We start from the raw sequence: 26,381 nt of genomic DNA on the forward strand, positions 1-26,381 counted from the left end.
GTATGTCTATCACTCATTGTGTTCCTTGTAAGTGACACTACATATGTCACATAAAACATGTGCTTTGCCATTTGATTCAGTAAATACATGATACACAGCACATACAAATGGTAAAAATGGCACATTATTGACATGTCATCACCTAGCCTCAGTGAAGATATGTATATATAAATGGATGCATCAGTGAGACTATGTGATACTGACATCAAACAATGACTGTGATTAAAAGCCCAAAGTAAATTTTTGCCCATGGTTGAGAGGGTGATTACTGTGCCACCAAAGATTTCTGAAACTTAGCAAGACAACATGTTCCTTCAATCAGAACAAACATGCAACTTTGGGCAATTCCATCACTGAAGATTATGAGGTAGAATTGGTTCCTACATTGTGACAAATCATAAATTTAACTTTTCTGACCATTGAAAGGCTTTAAAATGGTGACTGTCTGACCTACTACACAGGACAATAGGAAACAACAGCAGCGGAAGTCATCATGGTGGTTGGAGGATGTTACTTCAGTGGACTTTGCCATTAGAACACATTGCTGGCTGTCGTGGTCTTGGGCCAATGGCAGTGTCCGCGGAGATGGTCATTTACGTGGCAGAAGTAATTACAATCTCATGATGCATCTCGCACTTGATTCCTGACACTGCTGCCCGCAAGACCTCCACAACCTGAGCTGCTGTGTACTGCTTCTGAGATCAATTCTGCCATGTTCTACAGGTGACAGGGCCCATGCCTTCTCACCAGAAGAGCTGGAGGAGCTGGTGGATGAGGTCCTACACCTGTATGATTAGCTCTATGGTGCACCAGAGGAGCAGATAAGAGTTCCATGTTCACATATGTTTCTGTAGCTCAAGGCTTATGGGCAATATGTCAGAATGTGTCCTTAAAGCCCTGTAAGTACTATCAGTGTGGCTACATGATTGAGTTCCTGGGCATGTACCTATGTGAAATGACAGGTTTAGAGTCCTGAGACATTGTGGAGAGTGTGCAATGAGTGTTCCTTGACCCTCCATATGACTGTTGCACATGGTTTGCTGAGGTGTAATGCCAGCCATAACCAGGTAAATCCCATCATCAAATGTGCTTGATGTGTGGACATGTGTGCTAACATGACAGCAGGAGGTGTTGATGCATGTTATTTGCTGGTTTCCCACCATACGTGTGCCCTTACTGTATCTGCACATACATCTGTGGCCACATCTGGCATTGTTGTAGTGTTGTACTGAAGTCAGCTAATGGCCCTCCATGGTCCTAAGCTCTGCACAATGACAGCCCTTGGCAATTGGCTATGGAATATATGATGCATCTTACGTTTTGGGACATGGTAGTTTGTGCTGATTTGTGTGGTCTGCCTTCAGAGAAAGTTGCCTTTCAGTTGCCACTTTCTGTAAATATTGCTATCTTGACTGCTATTGTATAGCTTTTGCACTACAAGTGTGAGTTTGTAGCCACACAATGTATCCATATACAGCCTGTGACAGTTAAAAATCATGCCTCACTACTACGGTTCATCGTCTTGAGCCTATGCCCAGTGTTTAACATTGTTATGGCATTGGGGCATGGTAGAGAGCTGTTACAGATGTGCTCATAACATCACTGATCTTTTGTGTGACATGTCCTTGACAGGTCCCATGATCACACTGCCCCGTTGGCTCCTTAATCCATCTCTGATGCATACTCTGCATGCTCCTTGTTTATTGGGCATTGAACATTTGACCCAGTGTATTGAGCATGATGTGGGACATGTTAAATGCAAGGCTAGGGGTAACTTTCTTAGGCATAGTTTTTGTGTGCCCACATGTTTTGGAAGTATTCTGCAAATTGTTTGGAATGACACAAAGATCCCTACTTCCAGAAGTAGCATGTGGATGCATGTGTATGTGCCTAGGTGCACACATGTAGAGGCTTGCATGTTTTTGTGCACAACATGTGACTCCTGGCAATATGGGCCTGTCTGCAGCCTGGCTGTGCCCTGTGGGGACCATATATAGCATGTGCTCATCAGGGTTTATGGATGTATGTGTGCAGTGTTTGCTATTTGGTGTAGTTGCCACCTGCCAGTTTGTGTGATATGTTATATCGTGTTCCTGGTCAGTGTCATGTGGATTGCTCACGTCACACAAAACATACTTCTATTGTAACTGGTCAGTACAGGTTCTGAGCTGGTGGTTGTGATGGGTACTCATGTGGGGAGTGTTAGCAGTAATATACCCCTATCCAATGTCTGAAATGTGCCATAGATGGGCAGGATGGTCAAGACAATTTGTCATTGGCTTGTTGGATTGACTTGTAGTTAACTCTGCCTCTTCTTGTGTGGCACTTGTTGACATGATATTAATTCTTATCTTTTGCATCTATGCAGGTCAACTCCCATCAGAAGAAGGGGATTTGGCATGCCATCGCCAAGAAGGTGCAGACCTGTGGGGTCGACAGCTGGCAAGGTGCCCACTGTCAGAAGAGGTGGGAGGACCTGAGATGCTGGGCGCGGAAGATTACAGAGGCCCAGCTGGGGCTGTCCTCCCATCTATGGCGGGGTGCCCATCGGACCATGACCACCCTAATGGCCCGCATTTTGATGGTGGCCTACCCTGAGTTGCATGGGCTGTTTGAGGACAGCACAGCAGCCACAATGGGGTAAGTACATACCAAACACTTATTTGTCCCTTTAACAGGTGATTGAGTGAGGGAGAGGATGTTATCTCTGACAATGTGGTAAGTGTAATGTGTCACAGGTCTTCTGTGATCACATTGATGTACACAAGTCATGTATTGGCAACAGGTGTGTACATTCATTTTACTTTTAGAGATGGTTCTCAAATATGGGGGCCCCTCAGTCCAATAGTATAGAATGGAGCACATATAACAGTGTTTTTGTGTTCCAGCGATCTGCTTTTACTTCCTTGGTGGGTGTTAGTTCCCAGCAACAGATCACTTCTCCCTAATGTCACAGTAGAAAGGTGGGTCGGTTCATGCTCTCCATCCTCTTCTATGTATCAGAGGGTATGTCTGTGTGCAAGTTGAAGTCAGTAGGGGCAAGTCATCTCCAGTGTTTGTTGGTTTCTGATGTGTGACAGCATTACGTGATGCAGTGGTGTCCATCAAACATACAAAGCTAACATCTTCATACCTGTTACAAGGTAATTCCCCTTGGTATGTGAAGAATGTACATTGACATGTGTGATATCCCATCAGAGTTGACAAAATACATGTTGCTCACTAGTGTGCATAGGCTACATTTCCACAGGGACACATATGTTAGCATCAGATGTAAGAATGTGATTGCCCTGCGGATGTCCTGATACCAGAAACTTGACACATATTTTTTCCATGGTATACTTGTGCAGGTATGATACATAGGCAATGGTTGTCCACTCACAGATATGGCCTAGACAGTACTGTGTCAACATCATGTGTATTTTGAAGACAGATTTCATGTCTCACTGTTAGAATTTATCATGCGTACTTGCTGTAGCTATGAAGGATATGACAAATGAGGCCAGAATAAAGGGAAACTTCATTTTGACAATAAACGTACGTGGTGCACTTATGGTAGTTCAAAAACACATGTGTGTAAGTTGGTTAGTGTGATCTGACTGTTGGCTTGCAACATGGTTGCTGTACCAGTTAAGTTAGCATCACTTATGCTTTGCCTCTGGGAATCCACCACAAACAGATGCCCGTCTTGCCATGTCTGATATGTGGGTAGTTGTGTTGCTTCTCATTCTGTGACAAATTGGTTTACTCATGTTGGTGTTAGCAAGGTCTGTTCCCATCATTCCTGCACAGTACAGTAGTCTATTTGATACATACACACTGTAGTAAACTGCTAATTGTGTGTGGGACATTGTTGTGAGCTTACTTGCTCCTTACTATTATTATTTGTCTTGTGGAGACATTTGTCATACAAAGCTTGAACCTGAGTCCATTGTAAATGTAAATTAGCACTTGTATAGCGCACTACTCACCCGTTAGGGTCTCAAGGCGCTGTACTCATACCGCTATGGAACCCCTCCTGGCTTTTCCCTGTGAGGCGCCCACTCCTGGGCACCCCCAGGGTGAAGCCAGGCATCCAAGCGCTGTTGGGGCCGTTGTGGAGATTAAGCAAGCTATTGCCCAGAGTTGCAGAGTGGGACCCATGAATTAGATTAGGCACCGAGGCGAGAATTATCTGGTCAAGGGGAATTGAGCCCAAGACCTGCCGAAGCGGGACTTGAACCCTGGTCTTGAGCTAGATCTCTGCTTCAGGGTCTGCCGCTCTAACCATTGAGCCACACTTCTTCACTCCTTACTACATCACAATTGGTGCATGTGTGTGTGACATGTATACTACCTCCTTGACTAAGATTTGGCAGGTGTGACATGTTGATATGTCATACGATTGTATGTGTCCCTAGTGATATGGTTGAATCCATGTCACTTGATGATGGTATGCCTTGTATGTAGTAGGGTTGCCTGTCTTTAATTGGCAACATATGCTATTACCTAATACATGAAATCAAGGTAATGTATTTTTAGGTAAAGATTGGGTCTGTGTATTTGTTAAGCTACCTTACAATGGGAATCCATTGCTTGTCTACTGGTCAACTATGTTGTTGTGATTAGGGCACCTGTATGAAGTGGAATAGTCACCTAGTCATGGATTAGTCAGTATGATTTTTCTTCTTCATTCATGGTATTGTAAGCTTCTGTTAGCTTGCTTTGCAGGTGTGTGATAGTTGTGAAATTGAGGGACATGCATAGTATTGTGTTATCACATGATGTTGGAACGTTAATGATACTGCTTGCGTGGGGTCAGTTGACATAATGGTATGTGATTGCTGTCAGATTTGAGATGGAAGTGTAATCATGTGTATGTGATGACCTTACTTCTCTATCTATTTTGAGCATCAGCACTGGCAGGTGAAGGAGACTGGGCACATCTGACTGGGGAAGATTTTTGCCACAGGACCTCCAATCATGACACACAAGATATTGAGGGATCCAGGGGCCCGGAGGGCGAGGAGAGTTTCACAGAGGAGACCAGATCTGCTACATCTTTATTTGAGTCCTCCTCCAGTGGCCACTCCTTAGTGGTGGTGGACCCATCAGGTCCACTCTAAAACCATCTCTGACCATCACCCCCATTCTATCACCACCCGCCCTGTAGCTCCCCACCCAGTTGGCTGTGTCAGCTCATCTAAGAGGGTGGGTGTCTCCTTTGCCACAGGCACCTCTTCCCCAGCCCCTGTTCTCCATGCTGCACTCAGTGAGGAGGCTATTGACCTTCTGAGAAGCATCTCTGTGGGTCAGTCCACTTGTGAATGAATGCCATCCAGGGACTGGTAACACAGATCCAACAAAGCAATGCATTCCTGGAGGGCACTCACAGTGCAATGGCTGACTTACACAGATATTTTCAGGCTCTGACCTCCAAACTGATGATAGCCTCTCACCCCTTGTATACTGTCCCCCTCCACCATCCTCTTCCAAGTCCAAATCCCCCTTCCCTGACCCAACCAAAGCACACAAACAGACGCTCAAGCATCCACCTCAACAGACAAGGAGAACTCACACAAACTAAGCAGCAAAAGACACACCACCAGCATGCACACAAAAAATATCACCTATAGACACAGCAACAGTCACCACTTGCCCTGATATCCCACCACCCCCAGCATCACAGACACAACCCCTGGCACACCTGCAGACACCACACCAACATTCATTGCTCCAGCCACCACATCTATCCTACTTGCAGCCACCGCACCAGCAGACCCTCAGACAACTATCCCAGTCACCACACCCACGCTCACCACAACCACTGAGATGCCTATCTGCACCACATCCACCATACCTGCAGTCACCACCCCAACAAACAGACACCCACCTACCACATCATCCTTCAGCACCTCCACCCCCCTCAGCCCAGACATATAAATGCCCTCACTCACCCACCCAACTTACACCCACCACACACAAGCACACCTCCCATAAACATGCATCAAAGACATCCACACGTAAATATCAGACAACCACTTCCTCACCCTCCATACCCAAACCCCCTTCTGATGACTATCCCTGTGTGTCTAAAAAAGTGTTCCTTTCTGACCTTTACTTTTTCCCTACTCTTCCCCAAAAGATCTGTTTCCCTCCCCAAGGCCATCCTTTCCATTTCCAAGGCCTTCCCTACCCCCTGCCAGCACCCATGCCCCTCTCCCACCAAGAAGAGATCCACCCCTCCCAAGATGTTTTCCTCCTCCCAAGCCAAAGCCCACCCCTCCTAAGCCGAAGCACAAACCCACCTCCCTCACCAACCCCCAATTCTCTCCGAGGTGCCTGCATGCCCCCTTGATGCCCCTACTTGTGGAGGTTACATGGCAGTCCAGAGTTCAAGATGAGGCACAATTATGTGCCTTTAGTGCAAAACATTTTGTACTTATGGACTGGCCAATGGCCTTCAACTTTCATATAGGTTGCACTAGCTAAATAATGAAGCCAACCAGTTGTTGGTGTTCTGGTTTCATTTCTGTATTGCATTTATTTCCCTAGGTTTGGGTTGTTCATGGCTGACATTGGTTGTGTGCCACTATTTTGTTGTATATGCTGTTTGCTGCTTCATGTATTGTTTTAGCAGTATGTTAGGTTGTGTGCAGTGCAGTGCTGTTTGTTGTGTGATAGATATGTGTATATAGCTGAAATGATGCTGTCATGGTATTGTGTTGTGTTTGTTGTGATATATGTTTGTTGTGTCGATGTGTGATGTGATCCTGTCTGGTGTACGCCTTGTCCCCTGATGTGGCTATTGTATACATGTGGTGTGTGTTGTGGAGTTTGGTCAGGGCAGACATGGAGTGTGTTGAGTTGTGCAACTGTGCTTTGCTTTTGAGTCCATGTGACTATTTAGTTATGTGTGCCTTAGAGCTTGCTGGTGTCTTGTATGGTGTTTGGAGTAGTCTATGCTTTGTAGCCTTGTGCTTCACCCATACTTGTGACTGTGCATTACATTTGTTGTTGGTATTGCTTATCCATGAAATCTGAACCCAGCCTGTTCATGTGGGTGGGCATGTTTTTGTGGCCCTTGTTCAACATGTGATGTGTTCCAGTATGGCCTCCTTTCATGTATGCTTTTGCTGTTCCCATCGCTGCTGTGCAGTTCTTGTTGTGATGTGTAGCATTAGGTATTTTGAATGGTTATGTCTGCGTGTATTGTGCATAGCATGAAATGCTCGATGTGCTGTGTGTGTGTGTGTGTGTGTGTGTGCGGATTACTGGGTTGTATGATGGTGTTGTTTGTGTTCTATTACACATGGATATACATGTGTGTTGTATGTGTGTCATGGCCAGTGTTGGGCATGAGTATGTGACATGTTTTTGTAGTTGTGCAGTTGTTATGTTGTTGTTACGAGTTTGTATGTTGTATGGTAATCTGTGAGCCTGGGCCTGTGCTGTGTTGCCATGCGTAAATGTGTGGTATTGACGTGAGGTTTGTGTATGTGCTGGCTGAAGTGTGTGTGATGTGTAAGTGTGGGTGTCCTTAGTGCAGTATGTGAGTGTGTGTCACTATGCTGTTATGTATGTGTGCAGCCCTTCACAACCCGCTCCCTATGGTGTGTTTTGTAACTGTACAAATGTATGCATTTCACATATGTAACAGGTGAGTGTGTGTACTTGTTGTCATCCTTGTCGGCGATGATTACATCGCCTTTCGGTGAGCAGAAGCAGCGGGGTGACGTCTCATTCTGGTTCCATGGCAGTTCTAGACATGGATGAGTTCCTGGAGATTAGTGTCTCATTTTATACTGTTCATTTCCACCTGGTAATCTGTGGTGGTTAGACCACAGCGGTCACATTGGTGATGTGCGACCTCCTAACAGGTCCAGAAGAAACATGGTCTCCTGCAGACTGTTTCTGCCTCCAGGTTACTGCCATGGTCTGTCCTGCCTGGCGGTGCCAATGGACAGCTGATGGACTTCTGTGTGCACCACCACCAAACTCATAATTTGGCTGTCCCTTCCCCTAGCCTGTTTGTGGTCGAACCACCACCCCCAACATGGCAGTCACTGGACCTCCAAACTTGTAATGAGGCTCTAAATATCCCTCCCCATAGACCCAGTTGAAATTGAAAATACTAAGAACAAGCTAAACATGTTAAGCCTGCCAAGTTTAATGCAGAACCATCAAATGAGTTGAGAGCATGTCAAACATGCATTGATCCACATTCATTTTTGCTCCCCCGTTATTGGATCTGCTCAAAGTCTAAAATACCTCAGCTGAGTGTAATCTCCATTTGCCCTGCTAAATTTCATGCAGATTCACCAAATAGCATTGTTGGGAATTGCCCTTTCTGCAGGATCACCCTATATGCTTGCTTTCATTTGCTGAACCCATTTTTGTTGCCTTTGAACTCTATAAATTTTACACTGCTAACAAGTGTTTGTGCTCTTCTTTTTAAAAACATGGTTAAATTGGCATATAGCTAATTGTCACATTTAATTTACTTATGAGCCCTAATTATATGGTACCACATATACCCATAACCTATAATTAATTACTGTAATTGGGATGCAGCACTCCTGTGCCACCCAGTAAAATAACACTGTAAAATATACCCCAGGCTTGCCACTATAGCCTGTAATGCAGTTTGTTTTCAACTGCAGTTTCAACCTGGCAAAATAAACCTCCACCACTGGGAAACATGCATTGTAACCAGACAGTGAACAAAGGACTTGGGGTAGAGGGGAGAGAGAAAGTTTGGCAGGATAGCTGGGGAGAGGTTGTGTCTCTGTCCTGATTACACTTCAAAGGGTAATTTGGAGGCTTTACTCATCCTTTCTTGGATTCAGAAGAAGCCTACCCTGTTACTGACACATGCAGCTCACACTTTGCGCCCCACCATATAGAGTTTTATTATCAATACTTTCATTGGAAATGCTGCAGTTATAGTATCAATGATGACATAGAAGATGTCATGATTGATGTAATATGTGGTGTTATTAGCAGTACATGGCAAAGGTGTGAGGGGCCTGGCCTGGCATTATGCTGGCCTCAACCAAGCTGCTGCTCCCCTCCTCCTTGCCATCCATTGTCTAAGTCCATGACCCTACTCCATTATACCAGCCCTGTGTGGCTGTTGTTCTGCCATGGCCCTTCTTGCCTGCCCGGAACAGTTGGCTAGCTGCCCCAACCACCTCCCCACTACCCTCTGTTGTCTGAGTCTGTGCACCAGTTCTCTCCCTCATGTCCTGCATAGTCCAATGTGCTGCCACTGCCCTCCCTTTAAATTGATGTCACAGCCCACTTCTCCTGCCGTCTGTAGCCCAATTCTATGCCCCATCATTGACCTCTAGCTCAGTCTCTGTGCTTAGCTTGCTGACTCTTCCCTCCTTCAACCACTCTCTGATGTCTATTTGCCTGCAGCTGCTCACTACATTTTTCCCACCATGTTCCAGGGACCTGCCACTGCTCCTCCTATCTACTCTAAGTGTTCTGTTGAGCTGACACAGCCCCTCCCACCAGCCCAGCATGGCCAGATGGATGCCGCCTGTCCCTGTCACCTCTACGCTGCCTGTCCATTTCCATGCCCCTCTCCTCTCTCTCTCCGGTCCACCAAGGTCCATTTTGCTGCCACTCCCTTCTGCCCTTCGGCCCTTCTGCCCTTCTGCCCTCCATGCTCTGCTGTGCTGCAAATGCTCAATCTGTCTGCCATGCAAAGTCTGTTGTTAAGCCCCTTTCCCTGCCCTCTCTTCTATGCCCAGCCTCTACCCCTCCCTTTCTGGCCTCCTTGTCCCTTTGTGCATGCCCCCACCCCCTCCCTCTTGTCTGCCATGGCCGTTTAGCTACCACTAACCATCTTGCTTGTAAGGCATGGTCTTTTGTGGTGCTGTCAATGTACATGGTCCTGTCCCCTTCTTATTGATTTCCATAGTCCATTGTGCTGCACTGTAGCTCCTCTTGCACTGTGTGGTGTATTGTGCTGCTGCAACCCCTGACTCCTGACCTGTAAAGTAATTCAGGTGCCCCTGCCCATCTGTCTGCTGCCCTTTGCTATCCGAGTTCATGTCCCTACCCCATTCCTCCTACCCTCTGTGATCTAATTTAACATCCATGCCAACATTTTGAACTTGGAGTAATGATATGTAAGTTTTGACCACTAACTCCATGTTGCACTTAGCCTAGCACTACACCGTCACATTAGTGGCCACCAATTAATTTTGCCTATTGACTTTATTTTAGCATTAGCCACTGCCACATTAAAAGCTCAAGTAGTTTTCCACATTGTACAATGTGCACATGTTTTTATTCTTTGTGTTTTTCCCACCAAGGGCTTAGGCTGATAAGAATGTACTCAGACAGCAGGGGACTTGTTTTGAATTGGCACTTTGGGATTGTGGCGAGTCCTGACATGTTATTTTCAAGGCAGGCCTAAAGCTATCAGCATTTTTTGAATAAATAATCTTCTGCAGTGAGAGGGATGTTCTAGACTTTTCCACTCTTATTTGTTCAAAGTATAAGAGGCCGAGGCCAGATCTCAGGCACATCCAGGACACTGGAGTATGCCATCCTTCCGGTGAGGATAATTGATCTCTCTCTCCTCGATCGATTCTGGGATCTGGCGAGCTGATGCTGAATAGGAGGGAGATGAAGCAGTGATGCCCTTTTCTCATGGTGATGCATATTTTCTAATTATTTATTTGCTTTGCATTATAATACAGACACATATATTTGCTGTGTATATTGTAGTGGAGGATCATTTGTACATTATTTCATTTAATTGCTGTGACCATTTTTTAACGTGTGCTTTCAGCATGCTAATCTCCTTTTGGAAACCTTGTATAGTGAAATAATAATTATCTTCTTTGGACTAAGAAGTGCATTCCAGAGATTTTTGTCAGTGCGTGAGTGTTTCACCTTGGTCATTAGTGAAGCAAAACACTTGGTAAGAGGGAGATTTTGAAAAAAAAAAATGATTTTCCTCATTGACTTACATCGAAAAAGAGCAGACTTTAGACAGGAAACAGATAAAATAAAGCCCTTCGGGCTTAAAACCATTGAGAATCTCCTGCCTGAATTGGGTCTGTTGGCCTATATGGTAGTGCTACCACTGACTCTTCCTGCGGCACTCAATGGTATGTTATGTTGTGCGGCCTCTCTTCTCTGTCCTGCATGGCTAGTTTGTTGCCCCTTACCCCTTCCCCTTCCCTCCATGGTCTGTTGTGTTGCCACTGCCCCTCCCACCTGCCCAGCATGCTCAACTTGTTCCCTGTGCACCCTCCTCCCTGCCCTCCAAGTCAGGGTCCCTGACCTCTGCCATCCCACAGTATTCTAATGAACAACTAGATTGCTAACATTCTGTATTTATTACAAAAGTGTGGCACATCTGACGTCATCTTCATGTAATCAAAACTGTAATAGCTAAATCCCCTGGTACTGTCCCTCCTGCAGCCACCTGTTCTCCTGCTCGTTGTCCAGGATCTGGCCAAGTGCATCTTGGGAATGTTGGTATGCTCCTAAGATCTCTGCAAGTGCCTCCTGGAGAGTCGGTTCCCTGGGCCTGTCCTCCTCCTGGCGCACAGCAGTTCTCCCATTTTCCCTGTTGTCCTGTGCCTCTGTCCCCTGAACATGTGCCCACGGCAGGTCCCTGATTGTCTTGGGTACGAGGTGTGCCCTGGGGTCCCTGTGGTGGTGGACACACTGCTGATTGACGTGTCCTGGGGACAGAGGTATGGGTACGCTGGGTGGGTGCTGTGGTGGTGTTTCCAGATGGGGGAAGCAATGTGGTGGTGTGTGACTGGGCCTGGGTAACCCACTTTCCAGAGGTCCCTAATGGGCCAGGTTGGTCATCCAGATCCAGGCGACCAGAGTTGCTGTCATCACTGTGGGCCTCTTCAGTTCGGGGACTGGATAGTGCTGGCACCTCTTCTCTGCTGACATTGGCTGGGATACCTGTGGGGATGTAAATGCTGTGTTATTGTTTCTGTGTGTGACATATTGTGCATTGGTGGGTTGCCCTCTTTGTTTGTGTTTGTCCTGGCAGCTTTCACTTGTGTACGTTGGTGTATGGTGGGATGATTAGTTCTCTATAGTGTGCATGCTGTAGTGATGAGTGTCCATGCAGGGCTGGCATTGGTATGGCATGCAGGGCTTGGCATTTGGATGAGTGAGATGTGATGGTAGGGGTTTGGGAGGTGGTGGAGTGATGGGAGTGAGAGTGAGTGAGAGGGCATGTGATGGCATGCACCCAATCCCCTCTACCTCAGCCTATCCCAAGCACACCATCAGACCAGCCTGCACACACATAAACACACAAAAGTGGCTCAGGAAAACATAAGCACCACACATCCCACAGGCACTCACACAAGCACCATACCCATGCACACATACCAACATCCACTTCCCCTACACTGTGTCCCCCTCCTCCACAAACTCCACCTCCCTTCCAGTCTCGTCTCCACTCACACATGCATGCACTACATCATCAGCCACTGCCTCCATCACTAGCACGCCATCACTACACACCGCTCATGTGCAATCACCACCCCTACTACAATTCACACGTCCCCTGTGTCTTCTCCCAGTGTGTCTTTAAGCTCTCCTCCCAAAGTACACAAATGCAGGCACACACCCACTCAACAGCCATCCACCTCACAACAGCATCCAACCCATGCCCCTTCACCCAAAGTCAGCAGACATACACCTCCTACAACCACTACCTCTTCCTCTACTCCCTCACCCCCTCCATCTTCCCGTCCCAGTGTGTCAAAAAAACAATTACCAGCTAACATTAACCTCTTCCCTACACCTCCCCCTGTCCTTCCCCTAGGGCCAGGATGTCTAGATCTCAGCCCAGCACCTCAGCCTCCAAATCTGCATCCACTGTGGTCCCTCCTAGTCCAGAACGGTGTAAGGGGGTACCCGTCAGAGCTGCCAGTGTGCCACCAACAGAAAAGAAGGACCACCCTATTCCACCAACTGCAAAAGTCAAAAAGGGGCTGGCTTGCAGCAAGGGACAGTCACACCACCCACCCAGCAAGGCCTCGCCCAAACACCGAGTGGCCAGCACCATGGTCCCTGCAGCGACTGTCAAGATGGGGAAGGGCCACAAGCCAAAGGGCACGTCACCTCTGGGCACGATGTCTCCTGGTGAGGGGCTGGTGACCACCATATCATCAGGGATAGCAGCCACATGCACCACAGTCACCACCGCCGCTCCGACCGCCACCTGCACCACCGCTGCCACAACGTCAGTCTGCAGCATCCTCCCCAATGATCACCCATCCGAGGCTGCAGAGACGGTATGGTGTCTCCATCCACCACAACAGTCACTTGCACCAGGGCCAGCACTGGCAGCATCTCCGCCACAGACACCGCCACCTGCACCACCGTCAGCACCGTCACGTGCATAGCCGATGCCACTCTGTCGAATGTCAGCCCCATCCCCAGTGTGCAGCCGTCAGAGTCTGCAGGTAACGTCCTGGACCCGCCACTTGAGACACCACCTCCAGCACTGACACGAACCAGCAATTGGCAGCCTAAGTCACAAGACGAAGTCAACTGCCACACCTCAGGTGCAGCATCACTGGGCACAAAGCCCCCTCCAGAGCCAGTGGAGAAAGGCATCCACTCACACAGTCCTTGGCAGGATGAAGCACTCTGGGCACAAAGCCCCCTCCAGAACCAGAAGAGAAAGGCATCCACTCACCCAGTCCTTTGCAGGATGAAACACTCTGGGCACAAAGTCTCCTCCAGAACCAGTGGAGAAAGGCAACCACTCACACAGTCCTTGGCAGGATGAAGCACTCTGGGCACAGATCCCCCTCCAGAACCAGTGGAGAAAGGCATCCGCTCACCCAGTCCTTGGCAGGATGAAGCACTCTGGGCACAAACCCCCTCCAGAACCAATGGAGAAAGGCATCCATTCACCCAGTCCTTGGCAGAATGATGCACTCTAGGCACAAAGCCCCCTCCAGAATCAATCAATCAATCAATCAAAAAATTTATAAAGTGTGCTACTCACCCGTGAGGGTCTCAAGGCGCTTGGTGGGGGGGGGGGCAGGAGGGTCACTGGTCGAACAGCCATGTTTTGAGGTTTTTTCTGGAGAGCAGGAGGTCTTTGGTTTTGCGGAGGTTGGTGGGGAGGGAGTTCCAAGTTTTGGGGGCGAGGTAGGAGAAGGACCTGCCTCCTGTGGTGGTGTGTTGGATGCGGGGGGCTGTGGCTAGGGCGAGGTTGGCTGATTGGAGGTTGCGGGTGGGAATGTGAAAGTTCACTCTTTTGTTGAGGTATGTCGGGCCGGTGTTGTGGAGGGATTTGTGTGCATGGATGAGGATCTTGAATGTGATTGTCTTGTTTATGGGGAGCCAGTGAAGGGTTTTGAGGTGTGGTGAGATTCGTTTGTGGCGGGGGAGGCCAAGGACGAGGTGCTCAGCTGTGTTCTGGATTCTCTGGAGTTTGCGTATGAGTTTGAGTGTGGTGCCGGCGTAGAGGGTGTTACTGTAGTCTAGTCTGCTGCTGATGAGTGCATGGGTGACTGTCTTCCTGGTCTCTGGGGGAATCCATTTGAAGGATTTTTTTACAGTGCAGAGTGGGAGGAAGCAGGAGGAGGAAAGAGCATTGATTTGCTGTGTCATGGAGCGGGAGGGGTCCAGGATGATGCTGAGTTTGCGTGCGTGGTTTGCGGGGGTGGGTGCTGGACCTAGGGCGGTGGGCCACCAGGAGTCGTCCCATATGGTTTTGTTGGGGCCGAAGATGATGATCTTGGTTTTGTTGGTGTTAAGCTTGAGGTGGTTAGTTGTCATCCAGTTGGCGGTGTCGGGGAGAGCTGCGTGTAGGTTGGTTTTGGCGGTGGTGGGGTTGCAGGTGAGGGAGAGGATGAGTTGGGTGTCATCTGCATAGGAGAGGATAGTGCTTCTGTGAGATTGGAGGATATTGGCTAGGGGGATCATGTAAATGTTGAAGAGTGTGGGGCTGAGAGAGGACCCTTGGGGGACTCTGCAGATGGTCTTGGTAGTGGTGGAGTGGAAAGGTGGGAGGCAGACTCTCTGGGTCCGGTCAGTGAGGAAGGAGGTGAGCCAGTCTAAGACTTTGTGGCGAATTCCAATGTTGTGGAGGCGTGTGCAGAGTGTGTGGTGGCAGACAGTGTCAAAGACTGAGGAGAGTTCTAGAAGGATGAGTGCGACATTCTCGCCTTTGTCGACTTTGGTCCTAATGTCATCAGTGCATGCGATGAGGGCGGTTTCCGTGCTGTGGTTCTTGCAGAACCCGGATTGTGAAGGGTCAAGAGTGTTGTTTTCTTCGAGGTAGTGGGATAGTTTCTCAGCGACCTTAGCGGGGAAGGGGAGGAGGGAGATGGGGTGATTGTTGGAGAGGATCTCTGTGTCAGATTTTTTTTTTTTTAGGAGAGCAGTGATTTCCACGTGCTTCCAGGGGTCTGGGTAGGTGGCGTAGTCGAAGGAGGAGTTGATTACGTCACGGAGTATGGGGGCGATGGTTGGACTGGCTTTGTTGTAGATGCGATGTGGGCAGGGGTCGAAGGGGGATCCGGAGTGGATGGAGTTCATGGTTTTTTCGGTTTCTTCGTGTGTGGTGGGGGCCCAGGTGGTGAGTGTGGTGGGGGGATCATGAGTGGGGGTTGAGTTGGGTGAGTGAGGGGTGGGTGTGGTGGGTGTGTGTGTGGTATGAAGCTGTTATGGATGTTCAGGATTTTGTGGTGGAAGTGGTTGGAGAAGGCGTCACATAGGGGCTGTGTGTGTGTGAAGGGTCTATGTTGCTGGTTTTGGGTTTGGCTAGCAGAGGTGAGTGGTTTCCCTTCTGTTTACTGTTTCCGCCGTACTTTTGATAGCATTGCTACCCGTTGGAAAAGCTGGCAGATTGGTGCCTTGTAATAGTGTGGACGGTACATTGTCTCCCACCTGTCTGTTGATGGTTACCGCCGCAGTGTTTATTGCTACCGCTGTGGCAGTCGGAGTGTTAAAGTGGCTGTCTGTCTTGGCGGTTTCCGCCACGGTCGTGATCCCATTACGGCCACTTTAACACCTACCGCCAGGGTTGTAAAGAGGGCCAATGTGTCTGTGTGGACCATTGTGGTCCCCTACAACCTGATGGTGTATACAAATACATCTTAGTTACTGTAGATTCTTGTTCTAGATTCCTGTGAGTATGGTCTCAGCAGTCAGCTGACACTCGAACTATTATAAAAGACTTGCTGATCTTTATCGGTACATATGCAGTTGCAGCATTCCATTCGGACCAGGGCCCTGCCTTTGCCTCAAAGGCATTCAAAGACACCATAGGGACAATTGGTGTTGAATTCCTTTACTCCTCACCCTACCATCCTGAGGGAAATTTGGTTTTGGAGAAGAGGAATCGTGATCTAAAGCAGAACATTAGGTTCTGGCCACAGCTGGCTTCATCACCTATATGGGGGTCCAGCGAGCACTGAATAATCTACCAAGAAGGTTCTTGGGGGGACATATTCCTCATGAGGTTCTCTTTGGGATACCTATGTATGTCCCAGATCTAGATAGCCCTGGTTTGGTGGCAGCAGATATACCTTTTGTTGAACATCTTACTGTCTTACAGGAGCTTCAGCAATTTTGTGATAATAAGTCATCCGCCAGTGCTGCCACCTTAGGAATAAGGGATTTGCCAACAACTTCTACTGATGGGATTCCTAAAATTGAGGATCTGGTTCGTGAGAAGATAGCTGTGAAGAAGGAATTTGGTCCATCCCACAGAGCACTGGTTCAAAAGCTGGGAATACAAGGTACCAGAACTGTCATCCTACCACCGCTGCCTGGTTCCAAAGCAAACAGTTTTGTCTTGATTGACAACATCAAACGTCACCATGTGGCCGATCCTGCACAGTAGACCCAGAGGTTTCTTGGGTAGTTCCCGGTCCCCTCTCACTACCCAACAGGACATCCCTCTTCAAAGAAGAAACAACAACACTTCTGATTACACAAGCATACCCAACGATGCTACGAATGCCTCCTCAAGCATGTGGAGGGCTTAAAATGAGCTCTTGCTGATTCCTGTTATCACCTCAATGACATCGCCTGTCCAAGATGTAGCTGTCTTCTATTCCAACACAACACAAACTGATGACATTGTCTACTATGAGCCTCAATGTGAAGTGTATCCATCTACCAGTAATGCACCAGCTCCTGTATTGGCAGAGACTGCTTCTGGTTACTTCATCGACATTGATAACTTTTCTTCAACTTCATCCACACCTGCTGTTCAAACTATTTCAAAGACACGTAAGCTGTACACATGGCTTAAAAATAACTATTTAATTTATTCATGGAATCATCTGTGGTTATTTATGACATAAATTTAATTTTTTTCTATGGATTGGTTTTGTGACTGCTTTGGTCTTGCTTTTAAATGGTCATTAGCTTCCTGAATGCTCCTTAGGAAAATGTTGCTAACCAACACAAAGTTAATTTACTCAAATTCTTTTGTTTCCTGTCTTGCAGTTGAAGGATACGAATCCTGGAGAAACCCTATTGATTTAAAAAGAGTACGGTGAACACAAGATTGGCAAATACAGGGTAGGGAAGCTTTATTTAGACTGTGCCTTATTCGGATACAAATGATCTTTTTAAATGACACATCCTGTCTGGGGTTAGCAAAAATGAAGAAAATTAATGCACCCAGGCAAAATTTCCGAAATGGCAATCCTTCCTGAATATCACCAAGGAATAACTATATCCAAAGGTTCAGGCTGGTACCTATAATGCTTCACTTTCCAGTCCCGGTGGGTGGTCATTGTGGCCAATAGACACAAATGGGTGTCAAATATGTTTTGGTTATTTCTCAGGGGGTTTCAAGATTGTCGGCCGGTTCCTCGCTTTGTTTGGGGTCAACACTCAGGCATAGTTACTACATACAGTGTGGGTAAACTGTGCAAACAACGGGTACAGACTAACACCTTAGGAGTAGTTAAAAAACATCTTAATACTCTTTCTGAAGATATAGACTTGCCAGACTTCTTGTTAGGTCTGAGAAAGCCACGCTCAAAAATATTTATCTTTGCCATATACAATGAGATCTGGAACCTTTCTCAAATGCAAGCTGCTGCGCGTTTAAGGCAGGTAGACAAAGAAAATTTGGAAAAGGCATTAGCAGTTGTCGACATTGGCATGAACACTGTCCAACAGGATTTATTCTCTTAACAACATAGTGTCATCTGTTATTGACATTATTGAGACAGACGTCTCTTTCATACCATGGACAAAGTCAACTGCATTCCATCATGCAGGTATGGTGGACACTACAGATTTTGAAAAACAGCTGTGTTCTGTGAAAGTATATTAACGGTAGTGACTTGTTTGATGTTTTTAATTGTCCAGGGAACACCAGGCAATGACTAAAAGGGAAGCAAGTTTCACCATGCTTCACATAGAAAAGCTAGAAAAGTTGCCTTTCACATTTGTAGAGAGTCAATCAATAGTTTGGCTCTTACATATTATTATAAATTTGCCCATTTCCACTTTTCATTTTTTTAAATGCTTGAAACATCTTTCCATGGGAAGTTATGAGTGGCTAGGTGATAGCTCCGTTAAAGAAGAATGGGAGTTTCCCTTTGAATATAAATGTCTCAACGGTGAAACAGAGGTCTTTCTTAGTGGAAGCGAATGTGACACTACTGTTAGTCATTCAGCGATCTGCAAACAGGTGTCCCTTCATGGCCTTTGCAATGTGGGGGTTGCAAACCTGGCCTGTGTACTTCTGTTGCTTTGATTCGACCAGCATTTCATGTATTTTCGAATTGAAGTTATGTAGTGCTGAGCAACCAAAGCTGTTGCGGTATACGACCAGGAATTGCCTGCACAATTTCAGTCTCTAAGATCGTAATATGCTGTGGACATGTTTTCTCCCCCCCCACACAAGAGATAAGAGTAACAGAAATGTGGCCTCACATTAATACTACTAATGTAAATTATGGCAAACTGAGCAGACTAATGGCGCTACTGCTCCAGAAACAAGTTCTGTTGACATTGGCTAGAGAGACGTACGCTCTCCAGGTAGCGAGATCATCAGCCGAGATGCAATCAGTATTAAATACCAACTTCCCGAGCACTTTGGAGAGCTGGTATCCAGAGTTTTCAACGCCTCGAGCACTACAGGGACTGTCCATTTCTTTACGGCTGTTGGGTGTGGATTTGTGTCCATCTTCCAGACTGTCTTCGGACTCATTCCTTCAGTCATCCATTCACCATTTCCGGTGTGTTTGGTGGCTTTCCTTTGACTTTGTCAATGAATGGCGGGATACTACTTATGTTGTTCTTGGTAAGCAGTGGTTGTGCCTTCCCAGCTAAACGGAGTGATGGATCTACTACCACCAGCTCAGCTGTGCTGTGATTGCATGGTACAGCTCTTTGGTACTCCGTTGCTGGAAAAATTGGAACATCATTGGTCATTATCATTCCGACCAGTCCTTTGGTGTGTGCAACCGGTCTTTCACTGCACCTGGTGCCTCTTCGAGCATTTACCTTCATCGTGTCTTGATGTTTTGCCTGTGCCTCGTGTGGAAAAGGAACTGCTGATGTTCTCAATGAGGGTTCATTCACGGTCATGCCCCATGAGACTGAGGCTGATTCACTAGGTCGCTTACGAGCCGCCTTTGGTGGATTTTCTGGCTCCTTCGGGGACCTTGGATGGTGCTGCTATCACAGTAGTTCCCGCATCTGAGACTGCTGAGCACTACTGCTCCTTGGATCCAACTCCAATCCTGTCATCGATCTAACATCTGACGATGTGGCCTCTTTCTTGTCTGCCTTTCCTTTTGATGGCTTCAAAGACATTCTTCAAGATCATGACTACTGTTAAATAAATTTGATTATTGGCCTGTTCTAAAGTTTAAAGTTTGCCAACATTGCCTCTAACCTTGGCCTGCTGTGCTTGTCATGTTCGACATTATGGGGGTCATTACAACCTTGGCGGTCTGCATGGCAGGCCGCCGAGGTTGCGGGTGCCAGAATACCGCCATTGCTGGTGGTATGGCTGGCTCCTTATTTGGACATTTCCGCTGGGCCAGTGGACGGTAACAGAGTTACCGTCCGCTGGCCCAGCGGAAAAGTCACATCAACATTGCTGATGTGCAGCGGGTGCAGTAGCACCCGTCGCGCATTTCACTGCTGCACGACGGGGCTCTGCCTGGGGGCCCCTGCACTGCCCATGCCAAGTGCATGGGCAGTACAGGGGCCCCCAGGGGCCCCCTGAGTCCTCTTACCGCCAGCCTCTTCCTGGCGGTGCAAACCGCAAGAAACAGGTTGGCAGTAGGGGAGTCATAATCCCCAGGGCAGCGCTGCCCTGGCGGATTATCACCGCCGGGGCTAAAATGGCGGTATACCGCCCGCCCCGGCGGTGCGACCGCGGCGCTACCGCCGAGGTCCAAATACGCCGGGAGGCACCGCCAGCCTGTTGGCGGTGCTCCTGTTGCTTTAGCCCTGGCGGTCAAAGACCGCAAGGGTCATAATGACCCCCTATCTCGCTTTGTATGCCTACTATTTAACGAGTTTTTAATTAGATTTTAGTTATATTTTAATATGATTTTAGCTTATTTTAGTCCAGAGCATTTTTACTTTGGGTTCATTCACTTTTCTCTGGCGTCATGATTATGGAGTCATACTTGTTCCGGCAATGAGGAGGGTGAAGTGGATGCTATTTAGTTTTAATGTGAATCAGGAGTTAGCTTAGACTTCTGGCTTGCAGGTTAGTGCCCTCATCACCCAGTGACTTTTAACCTACTTAGCTTGCTCTGTTTTAACACAATTATTTAATTAATTCTTCCAAAATAGCTGCCATGTTTATAGTTAGGAAGATTTTTTAGTTCCACGTTATCAGTGCCATTCTGTAAAGGCGTCACTATCAGCGTCAAAGATAAATGAGATATCTAGGTTGTCACATTATGTACTTTCCCACATTCGTGTGCCAGTAACATAATGTACTTTTTCAGGGAATTGTTTATATAATTGCCACTCCAAGCATGCTTTGTTATTGTTTGGGAACATACCTGCGTCAGGGGTCCTACCAGATCTGTACAAATACATCTCACATAGACAAGATAATCAGAGGGATTCCTACCAGATGCCATTGACACCATCTGTGCTACACGTCGCCTTGATGCTGACCCAGTCTTCGTGTCCCACGGAGTTTGAGCGAGAGACCTCATTCCAAGGTAACACAAGTTGGGGTCCTCTTCTCATGGGCATGGTACTGGCAGATTAGGTTTAACACACCTAGTTCTGTTTAGGTTAGATATTAGGTTCATCATGCTAAGGTATTAGGGTTCATTTCACATTCGTTCCATGCTGTTTGTTATTGCAAGATGGTGGGGTCTTTGTATTTTTGACTCTTGTTTTTACCATTCTGTTTCTTGCATTATTCATTATCCTAATCATTGCAGCCCATGCAACTTATCATAAATTGCAGTCTTGTTAATACAACCTATTGAAAACTTCACTGCATCTCCTTTATTGCCTGTGTTTCACTGAGACATTTTGTTCATGTGAGAAAGGGGTAATCTCCGTTTATCCAGGACTCCCTGGGATGTTGCACTCTTGAGTCGATGCGTAAAGGCTGCCACAAATTGCCTTCTACTTGGCTTTTGGTGAGTTACTGCTTGTGACCAGGGAGGGTTGGGATGACAGTTGCAATTTGCTGTAGGATTGGCTTAGTCACCTACAAACATAAGTACTGTCATCCTTAAACCAGCAGTCTTGCCTAGAGCAAGAGTCAAACTATGACAAAATCGCCACACCACATTTACAAAGTGGTGGAATGCACTCATTGCACCACTTTGTAACCCTTTGCTCTACATTATACCACTGCCAGGCATAATGTATGCAAAGAGGGTTTTGGGGGGGGCGAAAAACAGGCGCAAAGAAATCTAAGCTATTTCTTTGCATCATTTTTTCAGCACATTTGAAGCCTGCTCACTGCAGGTGTTAAAAGAAGACACACCATTGTTTTTAATGGGCCTCTATGGGTTTTGCAGGATTAGCGTCAACATTTTTTACGCTAGTCCTGCAAAGCTTTGAACTGGTGTAAAAAATGTTGATGCTAGTTTCCCTAACAACCGTCATGGTGCGCACACATGGTGGCTTAGGGGGCCGCTAAAGGAGGCAAGGAAAGTGACGCTGCACTGAGTGTAGCACCACTTTCCTTAAATCAGACGCTTAGTGCTCTAATTGTTCTTTAGAACACTATGAGAGGCTGCAGTAGAGCACAAGGGAATCAGCCGATAGATTGCTCATGTTGGAAGTACATGTTTTACTGAGAATCTCAGACTTTATTCTCACATGTCTGAGAAAGATAGTGGGAATTCACAGAAAATATGTTCATATCTTCTGGAGCACCTTCCATGACTTCTATGGGAAAATAAATCATGAAAAAACAGTTTTCTCTCAAACATGATTCATGAAATCCCAGCAGAAGGCTTTTTTCAGAGGGTAAATTCTTCTTAGAGCACACCACAATTCCTAAAATTAGTATAGTACTGTCAACAAATGATTTATATTGTAATTAAACTTTGGTATCTCCCACTATAAGTTCTCCTTTTGTGACTCTCAATACATTCACTTTAATGCATTTTACTCTGCCCCAGATTAGAGCAATAGAATTTAAAGAAAACAACATAGAAATTCAATTAAAAAAACACAAAGGTTACAGGGATGTTATAGTTGGGCTCATATTTCACATGTACGAAACTACAGAAAATCAGCAGTTATAGATGCATATAACTTCCACCCCCATAATGCACTGCTTATGACCTCACATATTACATCACTTATGACTTGGTGGGTGACATCACTGATGACATCACAAATTACATCACTGATCACATCATCCAGTGGGTGTACGATGTTGTATGAATGTGAGAGTGGGCATGTGAGTAGTTCTATGGGTGAGTGAGTGTTTGAGTCATTTGCTGTATGGGAGAATTGAGTGGATGTGTAAGTAGCTGTACTGGTGACTAACTGGGTGTGTGAGTGCCTGTACAGGTGAGTGACTGGGTGTGTTTGTGACTGTATCAGTGAGTGAATTAGTGAGTCAGTGACTGTATGGGTGAGTGAGTAGGTATAAGGGTGGCTGTATACATAAGTGAGTGGCTGTGTCAGTCACTATATGGGAGAGTGAGTGGATGTGTGAGTATCTGTTTCAGTGAGTGAATGGGTGTGTGAGTGGCTGCTTGGGGATGGGTGTGTGAGTGCCTGTACAGGTGAGTGAGTATGGGTGAGTGAATGGTTGTGTAAGTTACTGTATTGATGAGTGAGTGGCTGTGTCAGTGACTTTCTGACTGACAGTATGGGTGTGTGAATGATTGTATGTGTGAGGGAGTGGGTGTGTGAGTGACAGTGTAGGTCTGTTAGTGTGTATGTGAGTGTGCGCATGGGTATATGACTAAATGTGTGAGTGGGTGTATGGGTCTGTGAGTGGGTGTGTGAGTAGCTGTATGTGTGAATATCTAACTTAGTACTGTATGGGTGGGTGAGTGGTTGCATCTGTTGTTAAGTGAGTGAGTCAGCGTGTTCTTTTTAGTAGTGTTATGGGTCTGTTAATGAGTATGTGAGTAGCTGTGTGTTTATGGATGTGCAAGAATTGTATGCAGGGATGAGTGGGTGTGTGAGTGGTTCCATGGATGATATCATCAGTGATCCCAGCAGTGATGTCATTTGAGTTGTCATCAGTGATGTCATGACTGATGTCACTGACCATGTCATGAGTGATGTAATATGTGAGGTCATAAGCAGGGCATTACGGGGTCACAAGTTATAGTTAGCTCAGCTCAGCTCCTCGTGCAGGGAAATGCAGAGCTCTGATCGGTAGATAGAAGGGGTAAAAAGATACAAAAAAGAAAAGGAGCCAGATTAGGGAGACCGAGACCCCTTATCTCTAGTGCTGGGGTCCCAGGCGGCAAAAATAATTTAAACAAAATCTTCCATCAGAGTAACTGCGTATCGGCAGATCTTGTGAAAATAGTTTTTTTTAAAACAAGCTCGTTTTTATCAAGCCCCTCGTTGGGCCAGAGTCAGGGGGCATATGAAAATGAAGGGGGGGGTGCACAGGGCCCCCTCGAAGGGCAGTTTTATGTCCTGGGGACCACCACCTCCCTGGGGCTTATATTTATCATGATGGTGGGCTTTCCCATGCCCTGGGGTCTGCTAACCCTCCGGGGCTTTATTCACTTTGAGTGTAGGAGCTGCATGCCCATCCGCAGCTCCGGGGACCACCACATCTCCAGGGTTTAAATCCTAATGTGTGCGGGGGCCAAATGGCAGGCCCACAGCCCTGGGACCACCACACCACCAGAACAAAGTTACAATTGTGGCCGGTGGGACTGCGTGGTCTCTCTGCAGTCCCATGGAGCACCACCTCCCCGGGGTTACTTCACATTGGAGGTGAGACCATGTGTCCCCCACCTTGAGGAACCAATTAAGAGCCTGGGGATCACCAACCCCCAGGGCCAGCTTGCTATCACTTGGTAGGAGCTTTGACACTCCCACCAAGTCAGGGCAAACACTCCACTTTCTGCAACTAGGAGCTGTCAAACAGCTCCCACTTGCAGAAAGCTGAGTCTTAATCTGTTTCTCTGCATGCAAATATACATGCAGAGAAACAGATGAAAACATTGCTCCCTCAAAAAGGGAGCTGCTATTTAAATATGTTTATATTATATATATATATTCACTTAAAAAACTAAAGTTTACAGGGACATTGTATTATGTTTTGAATTTACTCATACAAAACCTTAGAAAGTCATGAGTGCTGTAATATCTGGGGTACTTATCAGTGCATGGTAAGGGTGCCACCAACCACCTATAACAAACCAACCCGGCGTGGCAGCGGTTGGCCACTGGACTTGCCCTGTGACCAATCTCTTCAGCCAACCCCCCCATAACCACCAAACCCAGCGTCACGCAGGGTCTTTGGCCATGCTTGGAAGGGGTTGGTGGCAGAGCCTGGCCTGGTGCCAGGCCCTGCAGCCAACCCCATATAACCACACAGAGAGTTTTTCTAGGCTTTGATGAATGATATATTTAGAATGAGATACTTTAGGGCAAACTGAAAAGAAAAATGTATATGTCAAGTAAAAAGAGTGCGGTATATAGCTTAAATATTTGAAAAGTAATTAAAGCAGGAATCTGACTTCTGCAACACCTACACTGGAACCCTCAACCTTCAGGGTGAGGGCCTCAGATCTTATCCTCTAGGCTTCAGGTAACTCTTTGCTCTGTAGTTCTCAGACCTACATTTGGTATTCAGCTAAAAGATTTTGATGGTAAAAGGATGTATATTTTCCATCACTAGAAATGCTTTTAACAGTCAACACACTTGTAAATGAACAGACACACTGCATGACATACCAGGATTTGAAACTTCAACCTAATGAGTGACAGTCCAAGAGCTTTAACAGTTGGCCGGACTTCACTCCAATCTTCTGCACTTCAAAAATATAGCTTTAACATTAAAAACAAATCATGTTTGAGTGCCGCTTTAAAGTCATTCTATGGAGAGACTATGAGGCATATTTATACTTTTTGGTGCAAAACTGCACTAACGCAGTTTCCCATCAAAAACTTTTGCACCGTCTTGCACCATTCTTGAGCACCAGCCGGGCACCATATTTATGGAATGGTGCAAGCCGGCGCAAAGGGTAGGCTAGGGTAAAAAAAAAATAGGTTAGCCAGGTGGGGTTGGCGGTATGGAAGAAAGGGCTTTGACACCAAAAAATGACATTAGGCTGGTTAGAGTAAAAAAAAAGGACTCTAAATAGCCTAGCGTCATTTTCTGATGCAAAACCATCCATACCACTTGACTCCTGTCTTAGAAAATACAGAAGTCATGCCAACCACCCAAATAGCCAGCACAGAGAACCAGGGTCCCCTGGGCATGGCTATTGCAGCCAGTGCCATGTAGGACGGGCCATTTCAGGACCCCCAGTGGCACTTTAAAAAAGAAATACTTACCTGTACTTACCTATACTTACCTGGGATGGGGTCCCCATCCACCGGTGTCCCTCTGTTGTGAGTGGGGGTGTCCCCTGTGGCCTGGAGAAGGCACCTGTGGGCTTATTCCATGGTGTTGCACCATGGAAATAGGCCCACAGGTCCCCTAACACCTGCCCTCATGCAGGCATTAAATAAGCAAGCTTTGAACCATTATATGACCCCTCCCGCCCATGCCCGATTTTAGCATGGAGGATGAATATGGTGCTAAGGCCATAGAGGTTTTTTTGCACGGGAATGCCTACCTTGCATCTCATTAACGCAAGATAGGTTTCCATGTCCAAAAAATGACTTTAACTCCATAACTTTGGCGCTAGACAGATCTAGCGCCAAAGTATAAATATGGAGTTAGTTTTGCACTAAATATGCGTCAAATAAATTAC

The sequence above is a fragment of the Pleurodeles waltl genome, chromosome 2_2 (assembly GCF_031143425.1).
Source record: "Pleurodeles waltl isolate 20211129_DDA chromosome 2_2, aPleWal1.hap1.20221129, whole genome shotgun sequence".
Taxonomy (NCBI): Eukaryota; Metazoa; Chordata; class Amphibia; order Caudata; family Salamandridae; genus Pleurodeles; species Pleurodeles waltl.